The 15455-nt window shown below is 40.4% G+C and overlaps 2 non-coding genes and 1 pseudogene across 2 annotated transcripts; all 3 read left to right on the top strand.

Annotated features, from left to right (window-relative positions):
* The first annotated feature begins 566 nt into the window (after positions 1–566).
* On the top strand, positions 567–2561 carry LOC127012122 (small subunit ribosomal RNA). The gene has a single exon (XR_007765643.1). It is a non-coding gene; the product is annotated as a small subunit ribosomal RNA (ribosomal RNA).
* Positions 2562–4031: 1470 nt separating this feature from the next.
* On the top strand, positions 4032–4210 carry LOC127012138 (5.8S ribosomal RNA). Its single transcript, XR_007765654.1, has one exon. It is a non-coding gene; the product is annotated as a 5.8S ribosomal RNA (ribosomal RNA).
* Positions 4211–4612: 402 nt separating this feature from the next.
* On the top strand, positions 4613–13513 carry LOC127012134 (large subunit ribosomal RNA; annotated as a pseudogene).
* The last annotated feature ends 1942 nt before the right edge of the window (positions 13514–15455 follow it).

Raw genomic sequence — 15455 nt, 5'->3', positions numbered from 1 at the left:
AATATCAACTTATATTGTTGATAATAAAAAATAGCTATTAAGAGAGTTATTTAAGAAATTATATAATATATAATAAAGAGTATATATATAAATAATATATAAGTATATATTATTTAAGAAATAAATATAGTAGTAATAATTATATATATACACTCGGTTCTATTTTATATATTACCAGAGACTTATATGGATATATATAGATAAATTTTAAATTTATCGTCAAAATACAAATGATTAACTCAATATCTTATATTGGTTAAACAAAAATTGTACATGTGTGGATACAATATATTATGTATGTCGAACAAAAATGATATTTTAGAATGAAATGTGCATATATAAAGAAAATATATGAAAAATAAATATTGTGTTTATAAAGAATATGATTCTTTTTGACATCAATAAAAACTTGTTATTATTAGTGGCGAAACAAGTATAAATTGGAAAACAAACGTATACGAATGCTATATAAAAATGGCCGTATTCGATAGAAATAAAATCTATAACAACATATATATTGCTAATTTCTATTCAAAAAATATGAATGAAATATGAATAAAAACATTATTCTGGTTGATCCTGCCAGTAGTTATATGCTTGTCTCAAAGATTAAGCCATGCATGTCTAAGTACACACGAATTAAAAGTGAAACCGCAAAAGGCTCATTATATCAGTTATGGTTCCTTAGATCGTTAACAGTTACTTGGATAACTGTGGTAATTCTAGAGCTAATACATGCAATTAAAACATGAACCTTATGGAACATGTGCTTTTATTAGGCTAAAACCAAGCGATCGCAAGATCGTTATATTGGTTGAACTCTAGATAACATGCAGATCGTATGGTCTTGTACCGACGACAGATCTTTCAAATGTCTGCCCTATCAACTTTTGATGGTAGTATCTAGGACTACCATGGTTGCAACGGGTAACGGGGAATCAGGGTTCGATTCCGGAGAGGGAGCCTGAGAAACGGCTACCACATCTAAGGAAGGCAGCAGGCGCGTAAATTACCCACTCCCAGCTCGGGGAGGTAGTGACGAAAAATAACAATACAGGACTCATATCCGAGGCCCTGTAATTGGAATGAGTACACTTTAAATCCTTTAACAAGGACCAATTGGAGGGCAAGTCTGGTGCCAGCAGCCGCGGTAATTCCAGCTCCAATAGCGTATATTAAAGTTGTTGCGGTTAAAACGTTCGTAGTTGAACTTGTGCTTCATACGGGTAGTACAACTTACAATTGTGGTTAGTACTATACCTTTATGTATGTAAGCGTATTACCGGTGGAGTTCTTACATGTGCTTAGATACTTGTATTTTTTCATATGTTCCTCCTATTTAAAAACCTGCATTAGTGCTCTTAAACGAGTGTTATTGTGGGCCGGTACAATTACTTTGAACAAATTAGAGTGCTTAAAGCAGGCTTCAAATGCCTGAATATTCTGTGCATGGGATAATGAAATAAGACCTCTGTTCTGCTTTCATTGGTTTTCAGATCAAGAGGTAATGATTAATAGAAGCAGTTTGGGGGCATTAGTATTACGACGCGAGAGGTGAAATTCTTGGACCGTCGTAAGACTAACTTAAGCGAAAGCATTTGCCAAAGATGTTTTCATTAATCAAGAACGAAAGTTAGAGGTTCGAAGGCGATCAGATACCGCCCTAGTTCTAACCATAAACGATGCCAGCTAGCAATTGGGTGTAGCTACTTTTATGGCTCTCTCAGTCGCTTCCCGGGAAACCAAAGCTTTTGGGCTCCGGGGGAAGTATGGTTGCAAAGCTGAAACTTAAAGGAATTGACGGAAGGGCACCACCAGGAGTGGAGCCTGCGGCTTAATTTGACTCAACACGGGAAAACTTACCAGGTCCGAACATAAGTGTGTAAGACAGATTGATAGCTCTTTCTCGAATCTATGGGTGGTGGTGCATGGCCGTTCTTAGTTCGTGGAGTGATTTGTCTGGTTAATTCCGATAACGAACGAGACTCAAATATATTAAATAGATATCTTCAGGATTATGGTGTTGAAGCTTATATAGCCTTCATTCATGGTGGCAGTAAAATGTTTATTGTGTTTGAATGTGTTTATATAAGTGGAGCCGTACCTGTTGGTTTGTCCCATTATAAGGACACTAGCTTCTTAAATGGACAAATTGCGTCTAGCAATAATGAGATTGAGCAATAACAGGTCTGTGATGCCCTTAGATGTCCTGGGCTGCACGCGCGCTACAATGAAAGTATCAACGTGTATTTCCTAGACCGAGAGGTCCGGGTAAACCGCTGAACCACTTTCATGCTTGGGATTGTGAACTGAAACTGTTCACATGAACTTGGAATTCCCAGTAAGTGTGAGTCATTAACTCGCATTGATTACGTCCCTGCCCTTTGTACACACCGCCCGTCGCTACTACCGATTGAATTATTTAGTGAGGTCTCCGGACGTGATCACTGTGACGCCTTGCGTGTTACGGTTGTTTCGCAAAAGTTGACCGAACTTGATTATTTAGAGGAAGTAAAAGTCGTAACAAGGTTTCCGTAGGTGAACCTGCGGAAGGATCATTAATGTTTTAATATCCTTACCGTTAATAAAATATTTGTTTATATTATAATAAATACATTATAGTATTACAAATAAAATATGAATTGCCAAAATGTATATGAGATCTATTATAGATCAAATGAAATTTCGAACAAGCAAATCGAAATAATGCAAATATTAAAATTATATATTGTATTTAATACATATGAGAGAAATTAATAAGCAGCCAAAGCAAACAAATAAAAATTCGAACAAGCAAATCGAATTATTAAAATAATAATATTAAATTATTATTGTATATCCTTACCGTTAATAAAATATTTGTTTATATTATAATAAATACATTATAATAATACAAATAAAATATGAATCGCCAAAATGTATATGAGATCTAATATAGATCAAATAAAATTTCGAACAAGCAAATCGAAATAATGCAAATATTAAAATTATATATTGTATTTAATACATATGAGAGAAATAATAAGCAGCCAAAGCAAACAAATAAAAATTCGAACAAGCAAATCGAATTATTAAAATAATAATATTAAATTATTATTGTATATCCTTACCGTTAATAAAATATTTGTTTATATTATAATAAATACATTATAATAATACAAATAAAATATGAATTGCCAAAATGTATATGAGATCTAATATAGATCAAATAAAATTTCGAACAAGCAAATCGAAATAATGCAAATATTAAAATTATATATTGTATTTAATACATATGAGAGAAATAATAAGCAGCCAAAGCAAACAAATAAAAATTCGAACAAGCAAATCGAATTATTAAAATAATAATATTAAATTATTATTGTATATCCTTACCGTTAATAAAATATTTGTTTATATTATAATAAATACATTATAGTAATACAAATAAAATATGAATTGCCAAAATGTATATGATCTAATATAGATCAAATGAAATTTCGAACAAGCAAATCGAAATAATGCAAATATTAAAATTATATATTGTATTTAATACATATGAGAGAAATAATAAGCAGCCAAAACAAACAAATAAAAATTCGAACAAGCAAATCGAATTATTAAAATAATAATATTAAATTATTATTGTATATAAACACAATTAAAATACTGTGTGTATATGGACCATAATATACACGCGTTGCGATATGTATTGTTCATCTCAGTTATGCGCATACATTGGATAATGCAACAACCTAAAATGTACAATGTTGTACCTGGTTTTATACAGGTTAATGTTTTATATAAATTTCAATTTATATCGCTAAAAAAGTATTAATATATATATATATATATATTTATTTACAATAAATGCAATTTAAAAAGAAATACTTTGATATATATTGGTTATATAAAACTAAGACATTTCGCAGCATTCGTTTTAGGTATAAAAATAAATTTATTGAAGGAATTGATATATGCCAGTAAAATGGTGTATTTTTAATTTCTTTCAATAAAAACATATTTGACAAAATTAAGAAACCAATTTATAAAACTCTAAGCGGTGGATCACTCGGCTCATGGGTCGATGAAGAACGCAGCAAACTGTGCGTCATCGTGTGAACTGCAGGACACATGAACATCGACATTTTGAACGCATATCGCAGTCCATGCTGTTATGTACTTTAATTAATTTTATAGTGCTGCTTGGACTACATATGGTTGAGGGTTGTAAGACTATGCTAATTAAGTTGCTTATACAAATTTTATAATGAAATTTTATAAGCATATGGTATATTATTGGATAATAATAATTTAATTATTTTATTCATAATATTAAAAAATATATGAAAAACATTATCTCACATTAGTAAATAATTTGAATGTGAAAAACGAAGAGAAATATTTTCTTTTTCAATCAAATGATACTGAGAAATGTCTAGCATAAAAATTTATCTAGAATTGTCTCTTATTAATGATTAGAAAATAGAAAACCGTTGACAATATTATTGTTCTTCGTTGATTCGTTAAATCAAACAAATGCCATTTATATACAGATATTATTAATATAACGAATTTAATAAAATGTTTTATCATTATATATAAAGAATTAATTGCATATAAAAGTTATACACAACCTCAACTCATATGGGACTACCCCCTGAATTTAAGCATATTAATTAGGGGAGGAAAAGAAACTAACAAGGATTTTCTTAGTAGCGGCGAGCGAAAAGAAATCAGTTCAGCACTAAGTCACTTTGTCTATATGGCAAATGTGAGATGCAGTGTATGGAGCGTCAATATTCTAGTATGAGAAATTAACGATTTAAGTCCTTCTTAAATGAGGCCATTTACCCATAGAGGGTGCCAGGCCCGTATAACGTTAATGATTACTAGATGATGTTTCCAAAGAGTCGTGTTGCTTGATAGTGCAGCACTAAGTGGGTGGTAAACTCCATCTAAAACTAAATATAACCATGAGACCGATAGTAAACAAGTACCGTGAGGGAAAGTTGAAAAGAACTCTGAATAGAGAGTTAAACAGTACGTGAAACTGCTTAGAGGTTAAGCCCGATGAACCTGAATATCCGTTATGGAAAATTCATCATTAGAATTGTAATATTTAAACAATATTATGATAATAGTGTGCATTTTTTCCATATAAGGACATTGTAATCTATTAGCATACCAAATTTATCATAAAATATAACTTATAGTTTATTCAAATTAATTTGCTTGCATTTTAACACAGAATAAATGTTATTAATTTGATAAAGTGCTGATAGATTTATATGAATACAGTGCGTTAATTTTTCGGAATTATATAATGGCATAATTATCATTGATTTTTGTGTTTATTATATGCACTTGTAGGATTAACAATGCGAAAGATTCAGGATACCTTCGGGACCCGTCTTGAAACACGGACCAAGGAGTCTAACATATGTGCAAGTTATTGGGATATAAACCTAATAGCGTAATTAACTTGACTAATAATGGGATTAGTTTTTTAACTATTTATAGCTAATTAACACAATCCCGGGGCGTTCTATATAGTTATGTATAATGATATTTATATTATTTATGCCTCTAACTGGAACGTACCTTGAGCATATATGCTGTGACCCGAAAGATGGTGAACTATACTTGATCAGGTTGAAGTCAGGGGAAACCCTGATGGAAGACCGAAACAGTTCTGACGTGCAAATCGATTGTCAGAATTGAGTATAGGGGCGAAAGACCAATCGAACCATCTAGTAGCTGGTTCCTTCCGAAGTTTCCCTCAGGATAGCTGGTGCATTTTAATATTATATAAAATAATCTTATCTGGTAAAGCGAATGATTAGAGGCCTTAGGGTCGAAACGATCTTAACCTATTCTCAAACTTTAAATGGGTAAGAACCTTAACTTTCTTGATATGAAGTTCAAGGTTATGATATAATGTGCCCAGTGGGCCACTTTTGGTAAGCAGAACTGGCGCTGTGGGATGAACCAAACGTAATGTTACGGTGCCCAAATTAACAACTCATGCAGATACCATGAAAGGCGTTGGTTGCTTAAAACAGCAGGACGGTGATCATGGAAGTCGAAATCCGCTAAGGAGTGTGTAACAACTCACCTGCCGAAGCAACTAGCCCTTAAAATGGATGGCGCTTAAGTTGTATACCTATACATTACCGCTAAAGTAGATGATTTATATTACTTGTAATATAAATTTTGAAACTTTAGTGAGTAGGAAGGTACAATGGTATGCGTAGAAGTGTTTGGCGTAAGCCTGCATGGAGCTGCCATTGGTACAGATCTTGGTGGTAGTAGCAAATAATCGAATGAGACCTTGGAGGACTGAAGTGGAGAAGGGTTTCGTGTGAACAGTGGTTGATCACGAGTTAGTCGGTCCTAAGTTCAAGGCGAAAGCCGAAAATTTTCAAGTAAAATACAAATGCCAAACAAATATATATATTATATAAAATCTAGCTAAATTAATATACTTGAATAATTTTGAACGAAAGGGAATACGGTTCCAATTCCGTAACCTGTTGAGTATCCGTTTGTTATTAAATATGGGCCTCGTGCTCATCCTGGCAACAGGAACGACCATAAAGAAGCCGTCGAGAGATATCGGAAGAGTTTTCTTTTCTGTTTTATAGCCGTACTACCATGGAAGTCTTTCGCAGAGAGATATGGTAGATGGGCTAGAAGAGCATGACATATACTGTTGTGTCGATATTTTCTCCTCGGACCTTGAAAATTTATGGTGGGGACACGCAAACTTCTCAACAGGCCGTACCAATATCCGCAGCTGGTCTCCAAGGTGAAGAGTCTCTAGTCGATAGAATAATGTAGGTAAGGGAAGTCGGCAAATTAGATCCGTAACTTCGGGATAAGGATTGGCTCTGAAGATTGAGATAGTCGGGCTTGATTGGGAAACAATAACATGGTTTATGTGCTCGTTCTGGGTAAATAGAGTTTCTAGCATTTATGTTAGTTACTTGTTCCCCGGATAGTTTAGTTACGTAGCCAATTGTGGAACTTTCTTGCTAAAATTTTTAAGAATACTAATTGGGTTAAACCAATTAGTTCTTATTAATTATAACGATTATCAATTAACAATCAATTCAGAACTGGCACGGACTTGGGGAATCCGACTGTCTAATTAAAACAAAGCATTGTGATGGCCCTAGCGGGTGTTGACACAATGTGATTTCTGCCCAGTGCTCTGAATGTCAAAGTGAAGAAATTCAAGTAAGCGCGGGTCAACGGCGGGAGTAACTATGACTCTCTTAAGGTAGCCAAATGCCTCGTCATCTAATTAGTGACGCGCATGAATGGATTAACGAGATTCCTACTGTCCCTATCTACGCAAGTTGATGGCACTGGATGCAACTGCCGCTGACACTGCGACAGCCCCTGCCGCTGCCGCTGCCGCTGCCGCTGCCCCTGCTGCTGCCGCTGCCGCTGCCCCTGTCGCTGCCCTTGCCGCAGCCCCTGCCGCTCCCGCAGCCCCCGCCGCTGCTGCATCCTATGCTGAACACGAGAAGACCTTCGTTGCACCAGCCAGTCCTCTAAAATCCTTCTCGGATAGGGAGTGGAGAGGTAATGGTGCCGTCGCTGCCGAGATGGGGGACATCCGATCGGAGATCGGTAGGATGTTCATGGTCTCCTATGCCAACCCGGCCACAAATGTGAAGGTACAGTCCGTAGCCAACCGCTACGAGGAGGTTGTTGCAGCCCTCCTTATACGGATTGGAGTGCTTGAGGACCGCCTTAAGAAGCAGACACCGGTTGCCTCGGCCGTCTCATACGCAGCCGCCGCTGCTAGAGGCGCGCACCTTATCGCCTCACCTGCTGCCCCTGTCGCCCCCTATGCCCCTGTAGCCGCACCGCGGAAAATCCGGGAGACCTGGTCGGCAGTCGTTGCATGTGATGATCCGGCCTTATCAGGGAGGCAAATTGCGGACAAGGTCCGCAAAGAGGTAGCGCCTGCTTTGGGCGTCAGAGTGCATGAGGTGCGAGAGTTGAAGCGGGGCGGCGCGATTATTCGCACGCCATCGCAGGCGGAGATGTCGAAAATCGTTGCCTCCGCAAAATTCGCTGAGGTGGGCCTTAAGGTGTCCAAAAACACTGCCGCAAAACCCAGGGTGACGGTACAGGATGTGGACACCACTGTGACGCCGGATGAGTTCATGATGGAGTTAAAAGAGAAAAACTTCGAGGAGATGTCGCTGAAGGAGTTCCAGAAGGCGGTAGTCCTGGCGACCAAGCCCTGGTCAGCAGCTAACAGCGCCACTATAAACGTGACGCTGGAAGTAGATGATCAGGCGTTGGCCGTTCTCGAAAGCGGGAGGGTGTATATCAAGTGGTTCTCTTACCGCTGCCGCTCTCAAGTGCGCACCTATGCGTGCCACCGATGCCTTGGTTTTGACCACAAAGTCAGCGAGTGTCGGTACGCTAGAGAAAACCAGGTCTGCCGCCAGTGCGGACAGAACGACCACGTCGCGGCGAAGTGCAAAAATGCGGTGGACTGCCGTAACTGCCGCCATAAAGGGCTACCCTCGGGGCACTATATGCTCTCGGGTGGATGCCCGATATATAGCGCTGTGCTAGCCAGGGTGCAAGCTAGACATTAACATGTTCAGCTTCATCCAAGCGAATTGTGGTCGAGGCCGTTGCGCTGTCATCGAGCTTGCAAAGCGGATGAGAGATGCTGGCCACCTGTTCGCACTCATTCAGGAGCCCTATGTGGACGCAGGCAAGCGTCTCACTGGACTCCCTGGAGGCATGAGAATCTTCGCTGACAAAAGGAAGAAAGCTGCCATCATCGTGGACGACCCGTCTGCCATCTGCATGCCCATCGAGACATTGACGACGGATTATGGAGTGTGCGTGAGTGTCACAGGAAAATACGGCACCATTTTTCTGTCCTCCGTATACTGCCAGTACTCAGCTGCCCTGCAGCCCTACACTGACTACCTGGATACGGTTCTGCTGCTAGCCAGCAGGACACCGACAATCCTCGGACTTGATGCGAATGCGGTTTCCCCGATGTGGTTCAGCAAAACTCCAGCTAACTCTGGAGACCGTCTGAATCGCGAACGGGGACAGCACATGGACGAGTGGATCATCGCAAGCGGTGTCTGTGTGCTTAATACGGCCAGCCAGGTGTTCACGTTCGATAATCACCGCTCCAGAAGTGATATCGACGTGACCTTCACCAACGAAGCAGCGCGTGTGTGGGCAACATACGAATGGAGAGTTGACTTCTGGGAGCTGAGTGACCACAACATCATCACTGTTGAGGTTACTCCAGATCCAAGCAGTACTGTTGAGAGCCTAGCTCCGGTACCGCAATGGAGGCTCTCCAATGCAAGTTGGCGAAGATTCAGAGTAGAACTAAGGGATGTAGCTGAATGTCTCGAGGAACTGGAGGAATCGCCGTTGGATGATCATGTGTCAGCCCTTCGCTCCATCGTACACGAAGTGTGCGACAGGGTAATAGGGCGCAGGATACCTGCAGCAAGGGGAAACGTAATATGGTGGAATCCTGAACTGAGTACCAAGCGCCAAGAGGTCAGGAGACTGAGGCGCAGGCTGCAGGCAGCTCGTCGGAGTGGCACCGGCGATGTTGAGCGACTTGCCGCTGGATTAAGGCTTGCCTCAGGCCAGTATAAGAAGCTTATCCTGATGACAAAGGAACAAAACTGGCGGGACTTCGTGGGACGGCACAAGGATGATCCATGGGGGCACGCCTACCGAATATGCCGAGGCCGGAAAAAGACAACCGATCTTGGATGTCTTAGGTCGAACGGCGCGCTACTTACGACATGGCACGACTGCGCAGATATACTCCTCCGCAACTTCTTCCCTGTTGCGGAATCCACAGTGCGTGAGGGTATAACTCCTGCTGCTCCACCGACCCTCGAAGCCTTCGAGGTGGCAACCAGCGTCGCGAAGCTGAGAAGCCGGCGATCGCCGGGAATGGACGGCATCACGGGTGGGATCGTCAAGGAGGTATGGCGTGCTATCCCTCAGCACCTGACGAAGTTGTACTCTCGATGCCTCTCGGAAGGATATTTTCCTGCCGAGTGGAAACACCCGAGAGTGATACCGCTGGTAAAGGGGCCAGATAAGGACAGGAGCGATCCTGCCTCTTATCGTGGCATATGCCTTTTGCCAGTGTTCGGAAAGGTGCTGGAAGGGATCATGGTGAATCGACTGAAGGATGTGCTACCGGATGGCTGCAGATGGCAATTTGGATTTCGGCCTGGACGCTGCGTTGAGGATGCGTGGATGCACGCTAAAAACACCGTTTCCACCAGCCGCGAGAGGAGGGTGCTGGGAATCTTTGTTGATTTCAAGGGTGCCTTCGACAATGTTGAGTGGAACGCGGTGCTGGATCGGCTTATCGACGTCGGCTGTCGAGAGATAGACTTGTGGAAAAGTTATTTCTCCGGTCGAAGTGCCAGTATCATCAGCAGTTACGAAGCGGCCACAGTGTCGGTTACACGGGGCTGCCCGCAAGGGTCCGTCAGTGGTCCATTTATTTGGAACCTACTGATGGATGTGCTGCTTCAGCGCCTGGAGCCACATTGTGCTCTGAGCGCGTTTGCAGATGACTTGCTACTTTTCGTCGATGGGAATTCCCGTGCCGATCTGGAGCGAAAGGGTGAGCAGTTGATGGACATCGTGGGAGCCTGGGGAGCTGAGGTTGGAGTGAGTGTGTCAACCAGCAAGACGGCAATCATGTTGCTGAAAGGGAATCTTTCAGACACTAGGAGACCGACGGTACGGTTTGCTGGAGCAAGCCTGCCATACGTCACCAAATGCCGGTACCTTGGCATCTTAGTCGGCGAGCGGATGAGCTTTCTCCCGCATATCTCTGCTCTCAGAGATCGGCTGGCTGGAGTTGCCGGAGGGCTAGCACGGGTGCTCCGAGTCGATTGGGGGCTCAGCTCCCGTGCTAAGAGGACGATATACAGCGGACTCATGGTCCCCTGTGCACTCTTCGGTGCCTCGGTCTGGTACAAGGCGGCGAGCAAGGGCAAGTCCTTAAGACTCCTCACCTCGTGCCAGAGGACCATCCTATTAGGATGCCTACCGGTATGCCGCACAGTGTCCACGGTGGCACTGCAGGTGCTTGCTGGTGCTCCTCCAATGGATTTAGATGCTCACAGGATGGCAGTGAAGTTTAAGCTCAGAAAGCACGTTCCCCTGGACGAGAGCGACTGGCTCTATGGACAGGACTTGTCTGTGTTGGACTGGAAATCCAAGATGGCTCTGCTAGACGAATGTCTGCTAAATGAGTGGCAACTCAGATGGGACCAAGCGGCTCACGGTTTTGTGACTCGCCAGTTTTTCCCAGAGGCAGCGTTCGTCTACAAGAGGAAGGACTTTGTCTTCACCTTAAGAGCCGGATTCTTGCTGACAGGACACGGGTCGTTCAACGCTTTCCTCCATGGTAGAACCCTCAGCACCACAACCGCATGCTCATGTGGAGAGGAGAGTGAGGACTGGCTTCACGTACTATGTGAGTGCCGCCTCTATAGCGATTTGCGTGACTTGGATGCCCTTGGCATTGTTCGAGTCCAAGAACGATGGAACGTCGCAGGAGTAGTCGAGACCCCAGAACGGATGCGTCTCCTAGGAGCTTTTGCTGATGCTGCCTTCTCGAGGCGTAGGATGGAAGCGACGAGGGATGAACCGCAGGCGCCGGGACAATAGTCCCAAAACCCCCTTGCCGTGTGGCAACGGCGAAGAATACTGCCACAGCTTGTCATTGCTTGTCGTAGGAGGCGACTAATATGACATGGTTGCCCCATCCGAGCTTGTCGGAGCTGAAGGGGTGAGGCCCACCGAGCCTGAAATTTCGGTGCCACGGGTTGAGTGGTTCTCCAAGGCTACTCATTGAGGTCGGCCCCCTAGTGGGAGTTTCGTGGTGGCTGTGGTTGACACCTATATCGCGGGTAGAGTCCCCGGGCTCGACGTGGATGTTGCGTTAATACAACTCGGGTGCTGCGACCCAAAGAACAGTAGAGATTTTAGATAGATCTCGCCCCTATGCAAGGGGGAGTGCTTGCCCGACAAGCAAGTACTTAAATTGCTACTGGGGTGGTTGCTATGTACATAGCTATAGCTTCTAGTCCAGGGCGTTGGTTTGGCGCTTAACCCAGACCCTTGCATTATATACTCCCTTGTGGGTATATTAGAATGCCGTGGCTGTAATCCCTTCAGTGCGGAACACGTCACGTTAAATAAGTTCGGAGGGATCCGAGACACACCTGTCCCTATCTACTATCTAGCGAAACCACAGCCAAGGGAACGGGCTTGGAATAATTAGCGGGGAAAGAAGACCCTTTTGAGCTTGACTCTAATCTGGCAGTGTAAGGAGACATAAGAGGTGTAGAATAAGTGGGAGATATTAGACCTCGGTTTGGTATCGCCAATGAAATACCACTACTCTTATTGTTTCCTTACTTACTTGATTAAATGGAACGTGTATCATTTCCTAGCCATTATACGGATATATTTATTATATCTTATGGTATTGGGTTTTGATGCAAGCTTCTTGATCAAAGTATCACGAGTTTGTTATATAATCGCAAACAAATTCTTTAATAAAACGGTGCATTTATGTATTTTTGATTTGAAAATTTGGTATAACTCCAATTACTCAGGTATGATCCAATTCAAGGACATTGCCAGGTAGGGAGTTTGACTGGGGCGGTACATCTCTCAAATAATAACGGAGGTGTCCCAAGGCCAGCTCAGTGCGGACAGAAACCACACATAGAGCAAAAGGGCAAATGCTGACTTGATCTCGGTGTTCAGTACACACAGGGACAGCAAAAGCTCGGCCTATCGATCCTTTTGGTTTAAAGAGTTTTTAACAAGAGGTGTCAGAAAAGTTACCATAGGGATAACTGGCTTGTGGCGGCCAAGCGTTCATAGCGACGTCGCTTTTTGATCCTTCGATGTCGGCTCTTCCTATCATTGTGAAGCAAAATTCACCAAGCGTTGGATTGTTCACCCATGCAAGGGAACGTGAGCTGGGTTTAGACCGTCGTGAGACAGGTTAGTTTTACCCTACTAATGACAAAACGTTGTTGCGACAGCATTCCTGCGTAGTACGAGAGGAACCGCAGGTACGGACCAATGGCACAATACTTGTTCGAGCGAACAGTGGTATGACGCTACGTCCGTTGGATTATGCCTGAACGCCTCTAAGGTCGTATCCGTGCTGGACTGCAATGATAAATAAGGGGCAATTTGCATTGTATGGCTTCTAAACCATTTAAAGTTTATAATTTACTTTTTAAACGACAATGGATGTGATGCCAATGTAATTTGTAACATAGTAAATTGGGAGGATCTTTGATCACCTGATGCCGCGCTAGTTACATATAAAAGCATTATTTAATACAATGACAAAGCCTAGAATCAATTGTAAACGACTTTTGTAACAGGCAAGGTGTTGTAAGTGGTTGAGCAGCTGCCATACTGCGATCCACTGAAGCTTATCCTTTGCTTGATGATTCGATAATAAAATTGCATAATTTATTTGTTGTGTTGAACTTCTTATATAAAGTTCAACCAACAATCTATTTGTATGCATTGATTGTTTGCTTGGCTTTGTGGCGAATTTTTAATCCTTTATATATTACATTCCTAAGGTCTAGATTTTCAAGTAAGAGACCAATTTGATTAACATATCAATATAAGTACAACTCGACCATCTAATAATAACAATATGAATCGTCATCTTATTAGTGACGCGAAGATTGGCAAACATATAATATAAAAATATTCCTAAGGTCTAGATTTTCAAGTAAGAGACCAATTTGATTAACATATCAATATAAGTACAACTCGACCATCTAATAATAACAATATGAATCGTCATCTTATTAGTGACGCGAAGATTGGCAAACATATAATATAAAAATATTCCTAAGGTCTAGATTTTCAAGTAAGAGACCAATTTGATTAACATATCAATATAAGTACAACTCGACCATCTAATAATAACAATATGAATCGTCATCTTATTAGTGACGCGAAGATTGGCAAACATATAATATAAAAATATTCCTAAGGTCTAGATTTTCAAGTAAGAGACCAATTTGATTAACATATCAATATAAGTACAACTCGACCATCTAATAATAATATGAATCGTCATCTTATTAGTGACGCGAAGATTGGCAAACATATAATATAAAAATATTCCTAAGGTCTAGATTTTCAAGTAAGAGACCAATTTGATTAACATATCAATATAAGTACAACTCGACCATCTAATAATAATATGAATCGTCATCTTATTAGTGACGCGAAGATTGGCAAACATATAATATAAAAATATTCCTAAGGTCTAGATTTTCAAGTAAGAGACCAATTTGATTAACATATCAATATAAGTACAACTCGACCATCTAATAATAACAATATGAATCGTCATCTTTTTAGTGACGCGAAGATTGGCAAACATATAATATAAAAATATTCCTAAGGTCTAGAATCTTAAGCAATAGACCAATTCAACTAAGAGTTGACATATAAAAATATGTTCCTTTTAATGTTAGCAAAATTTTATCGTCACATACTGTTAGTGACGCGAACGTTTTTTTCTCCATGTTTATATGAATGTTTATTCAAAGGTAGAAAGGCAGGATCGTTATTTTATAAGTGAAGCGATAAAAAAATATTATGCAATAGGACATCTATTTATAAATATTTTTAAGTCTTAGAAATTCAAGTAAAGAGATTCAAGAAATTCATTCAACTTAGAGCGCACATATAATTAAAACTATTCCTGAGGTTTAGAAACCAAATTAAATAAAGAGGACATATAAACGTATGTGGTATTTTGATGGTAGTAAAAATGTATCGCGATATTATTAGTGACGCGACCAATTTTTATACTCTTTGCTCCATGTGCAAATATATCTAGTGTTTAGATAGTCAATTAAAAATGACAATTTTAACTAAAAGACTTAAAAAAGTGTTTGTCAAACTTATAATTTTGTCAATACTATATAAAACGCCAATCATATCCTTATAAAAGTAAATACGGTATATGGTTATAAATACAAAACCATATATAAATAAAAAAATGAAATCGTATGTATATGGCTTATAGGTATAATACCTATAAGGCATAATAATGTATAATATTAGCAAATATACATATAAAAGTGCATAAATTGTATAGATATGGCATAAAGAAGGCATTTATGAGAATAGCTAGTAGAATTTGCCCATACACTACTAGCGAAATGAGATATTTATACCTAGTGAGGGCGGCACTAGTACTATAAATTGTGGCAAAATAAATCTTATGCAAATGCATAGGATTTTGTCAATACCGTACAAAAAACTAAGTAAAACGTATGGATATTGAAAAATAAATGGATTATATTCATAAAATACGAATATTTCTTGCATTCTCTTGTTATATGAGAGAATATCATACGGAGCGG

The sequence above is a fragment of the Drosophila biarmipes genome, unplaced genomic scaffold, assembly GCF_025231255.1.
Source record: "Drosophila biarmipes strain raj3 unplaced genomic scaffold, RU_DBia_V1.1 ptg000021l, whole genome shotgun sequence".
In the NCBI taxonomy this organism is placed as follows: Eukaryota; Metazoa; Arthropoda; class Insecta; order Diptera; family Drosophilidae; genus Drosophila; species Drosophila biarmipes.
Note: the sequence above shows the minus strand (reverse complement) of the source record. Positions and strands in the feature narration are given on the sequence as shown.